Genomic DNA, 4,951 nt, shown 5'->3' on the forward strand with positions numbered 1-4,951 from the left:
TCTCGCGAGAGCCAGAGCCGGGAGCCGCGAGGCCCCGCCCCTGACCGCGGCGCGTGCGCACCAGCCGGAGGCCGCCTTCCTGTGGTCGGGCGGGGGAAAGGGGCGGAGACCTACCGAGACGCCTCCAGGAGCGTGCACCCTTGCTCGCTTCCTTCAGCTGGTTTGCGCATGCGCCTGAAGCTCGGGGCGGAGGCGCAAAGGAGGCGGAGCTGGCGGAGCTGATGAGAGTGGGCAGGTGCGCGGGTTCGAGGCCAGACCCAGTGAGCCCCGTGGGTGCCGACTGGGGCTGCATGAGCCACTAAAATCCCCCAAATTTGTGGGAGACCACTCAGAGTCCATTGCAGTCTTTTTGTCGTTTATGGACACAGTCCCCGGAAAGAAAGCTCATTTCCAAACTTTGTTTTTAAGTCGTCTGAAATATATATGGCATAAAATTTACCACTTAACGTTCTGAGTGCACAGCTCGGTGGCATGAAGCTCACTCGTCCTGCGACCACCCCACCGTCCGTCTCCGGAGCTTCCATCTCCCCAAACGGAGGCTCTGTCCCCGCCAAGCACGGACTCCCCAGCCCCTGCCCCAGCCCCGGCTACCACCGGGCTCCTCTCTGCCTGGGTCGACGGGACTCCTCCGGGGACCTCAGATAATGGAGTCATATCTGTTTTTTTAAAGATTTTATTTATTTATTTGACAGACAGAGATCACAAGTAGGCAGAGAGGCAGGCAGAGAGAGGGGGAAGCAGGCTCCCTGCTGAGCAGAGAACCCAAGGTGGGGCTCGATCCCAGGACCCTGAGATCATGACCTGAGCCGAGGACAGAGGCTTAACCCACTGAGCCTCCCAGGTGCCCTTCAGTCATTCTTTTTTGAAAGTTGGGTTGCTTAACTCTTTATGTAACAGACTGTGCTGGGCACCAGAAATACAATGCTTAAAAAGTAGATACATGAAAAATATATGCATAATTGCAAAATGTAACAGTGATCCAAAGTGCCATGTAACTATGGTTCTCCCCGATTAAACTGGTATGCATGCCTACTTCTCCATCTCTAGAAGATGAGCCTTTTTGGTTTTTCCTCCCACTGCTCCCACCCACTCCCAGAAAGTTAGGGAGAAGGCTTATCTGCCTTCAAATAATGCCGCGACCTTCCCCAGCACTGGGTGTTTTTCTACCTTCCCTCTGTTCCGTAAAGTGATCTCTCCATCACTATTTTATTTTAGGCTCCACATACATATAGTCTTTTCATGGAGCTGTAACATCCATATAATAAACCCACAGGGGGCGCCTGGGTGGCTCAGTGGGTTGAAGCCTCTGCCTTCCGCTCAGGTCATGATCTCAGGGTGGTAGGATTGAACCCCGCATCGGGCTCTCTGCTCAGCAGGGAGCCTGCTTCCCCCCTCTCTCTGTCTGCCTCTCTGCCTACTTGTGATTTCTGTCAAATAAATAAATAAAATATTAAAGAAATCATTAATAAACCCACAGTTCTTGGCTATTCCATTCCTTGAGGTTTGACAACTGTATATGCCCATGTAAGCACATCCATGTACCAAACAAGATACAGAGCCCATCCATCATCCCAGAAAGTGTCCTCTGTACCCTTTTCAGTAAATTACCCTCGCTCCTGTCAGCGGTGGTGTGCTAGTAAATGTTTAACAATGTTTTTTCTTTTTCTTAAGATTTTATTTATTCATTTGACACAGACAGAGATCACAAGTAGGCAGAGAGGCAGGAAGGAGTTGGGGGGGGGGGGCAGGCTCCCCGCTTAGCAGAGAGCCTGATGCGGGGCTCGATCCCAGGACCCCGGGATCATGACCTGAACTGAAGGCAGAGGCTTCAACCCACTGAGCCACCCAGGCGCCCCTAATAATGGGTTTTGACATGAGAGATGGATTGTCAGAGAGATGAAAAAGAGAGAGACAGGGAGGGAGGGGGAGAGAGAGAGAGAGACAGGCTGATTTGGAAAGAATGGTAGCAACTGGTGCCAGTGAGACAGGACAGGCCGCTGCACACCACTACCCTATAGACAGCCTAGAGTCTGATTGCTATCCCCATAGATTAGTTCTCTGTGTTCTAGAACTTTATGGAAATGCACAGTGTGTACTCTTTGGCATCGGACTTCTTTGGCCCTGCACGACACTTTGCCATCCATCCACGTGGTTGCATCTAACCGTGGTGGGCTCTGTTTCCTCGCTCCGGGGTATGTGTCCTCTGGGGATGGCCCTTTCCTCTTCACTGAGGAGGATGAAGCGATCACATCTTTTCTAATGTTCAGAATTGTTGGTTTCCACTCATTCAGACTTGAGGGCTCGGCCACCAAGCCCCCTTTTCCATAAACTCCATAAACATAAATTCTGGATTCTGCCAGGGGCCTCTAGCTCCCTCCTTCTGGAATTTCTGATATACCCTGCCTGTTTCTGGCTTTTAGCTCTTGTCTTCCAACCCGCCATAGCGCTCTTGCATTATGTCCTTCCCACTAGTGATGACCATTCTGAGGGCAAAGAGGTTCTTGGGTCCGTGTCTTTCTCCCCCAGCCCTGCTCCTTGGAGATAACTAAAGCTTCCTACATATATGCTGGTTGAATGAATGCAATGGCTGTTGCCGACCAGAGCGGGACAAGGTTCCTGCTAGTCACGTGGTTCTCAGCACTTGATAGAGAACAATTTATTGTTGAGATAACAGTGTGGATTCGTGCCCTCTACCCTCTTCCCTATCTCTGCTCGCCAGCACATTCTGCTCGGAAGCCTCGCCCTGCTATCTATCTCTGTAGTTATCATTGATGCTAATCACAGCTCTCTTCGAACTTCTGTTCCCTGGTCCCAGAAACTTGGGTGTCTCCTGAATCTGCCCCCAGCCCAGGAAATAAATTTCTAAAAGCTTTGTTGATAGATTCAATGCAACGTGACATTTATCTCGTATTTATGCACAATCCCATATTAATAATGCATGGGGACCCTCTTCTATCTCGAAATGCACCCTGAACGTTATCTTTCTCACCTGTGCAACGGATTAACAAAAACAATGTGGACAGGACCCATTTGGAAAGCAGTTTAGTACCATCTAGAACACACACAACCCAGCAATTCTACTCTTCGGCATCTAACCTAGGAAACTCCTGGCTTGTATATAACCAGGAGCCATAACCACAAATGCTCTCAATGGCTGGAATCTGGAAACTACATAAGAACAAATCAATGGAAAAAATATGATCTAGAGTAGTCCCACAAAGAGATACTAAGCATCAGAAAACTCACAAATTAAGCAACATTAAAAAAATGCCTTGGCAATATGGGGTGCCCACTGGCTCACTCAGTAGAACAGGCAACTCTCGATCTCAAGGTCACGAGTTTGAGTCTCGCATTGAGCAGGGAAGCTTATTTAAAAAAATACAAGCCTTAAAAATATAAAAATTACAGAATATGTCTTTAGGAGATCAAAACCCCAGTAAGGTACTGCTAAAAGTAAAAAGGCTAAAGTAAAAAGATTGACAATACCAAGTGCTGACAAGGATACAGAGCAACTGGGACTCACACTTTGCTGGTGGGAATGCGAAAATGGTACAGCTTTTCTGGAAAAATGGTTTAGTGGTTTCCTAGAAAGGTAAATAAACACTTCCTCTACGATGTAGCAATCCCTCTCCTGGGTTGTTTACCCAAGAGAAATGAACTCTTAGGCTCACCCCAGATCTGAACATGATTCGTCAAAAAAGCGTGATGGGTAATAGACCAAAAACTGGAAACAACCCAAGTGTTCTTCAATGGGTGAACTGATAAACAAATTCTGAATTGAATGAGTAAAAAAAATATATATATATATGGATTAACTGCGCACGGGAATACTACTCAGTAATGAAAAGGAATGAACTGAGTACATACATGAACTTAAAGGCAGTTCAAGGGCAGTATGCTGACAAAAGGAAGGTAATCACAAAAAGCTACATGACGCAGGATTCCATGTACGTGAGGTCCCTAGAGAAGTCGCATACGTAGAGAAAGTAAGTCGATGGTGGGAGCTGGGTGGGGAAGGGGATAGAGAGCAGTTGTTTAGTGGATACTGGGTTTCATTTTGGGGTGATGACAGTGTTTTGGAACCAGAGAGAGCTGACGGTCACAGAACATTGTTACTGTTTTAAATGCAACTGAATTGTTCCCTTTGAAAGAGTTCATCTTTTTTTTTTTTTTTTTTAAGATTTTATTTATTCATTTGACAGAGAGAAAACAGTGAGAGAGGGAACACAAGCAGGGTGAGGGGAAGAGGGAGAAGCCGGCTTCCCGCTGAGCAGGGAGCCCGACTCGGGGCTCCACGCAGGGCTCGATCCCAGGACCCTGGGACCGTGACCTGAGCTGAAGGCAGACGCTTAACGACTGAGACACCCAGGCGCCCCTTACTGTGAACTTTTTCAACTTGACTTCATTGACATCTTATTGGCAGCCCAAAGCGGGCCATGGTGGGAGTATTTACATCATGGGAATTGGTAAATGTCACAAAGGAGGGCTGAAGGCATGATGTTATTGGTTCTCCAGATCGAGGGTCGGAAACCTTTTATAAAGGATCAGGTAGTACATGTTCTGTTTTGTGGACCCTTCCAGTCTCTGTTGCATCTGCCCAACCCTGTCGTAGTGAAAAGCAGCCGTAAACCACATAACCCAATGGGCGTGGCCATGTACCAATAAAACTTTATTTACATAAACAGGTGGAGGGCCACAAGCATGTCAGCCCCTGGTTTAGGCTTTAAAGAGTGATGTAGAGAGACACCCAGGTGGTTCAGCTTGTTAAGCATCTGCCTTCCGGTCAGGTCATGATCCCAGGATCCCAGGATCAAGTCCCACATCAGGCTCCTTGCTCAGTGGGGAGCCTGCTTCTCCCTCTGCTCTCTCTCTCTCTCTCTCTGGTAAAGTAGTAAATAAAATATTTTAAAAATAATAAAAAGAATATAAAGAAAAATAAAAAGTGATGGAG

This window comes from Mustela erminea, chromosome 1 (assembly GCF_009829155.1).
Source record: "Mustela erminea isolate mMusErm1 chromosome 1, mMusErm1.Pri, whole genome shotgun sequence".
Taxonomy (NCBI): Eukaryota; Metazoa; Chordata; class Mammalia; order Carnivora; family Mustelidae; genus Mustela; species Mustela erminea.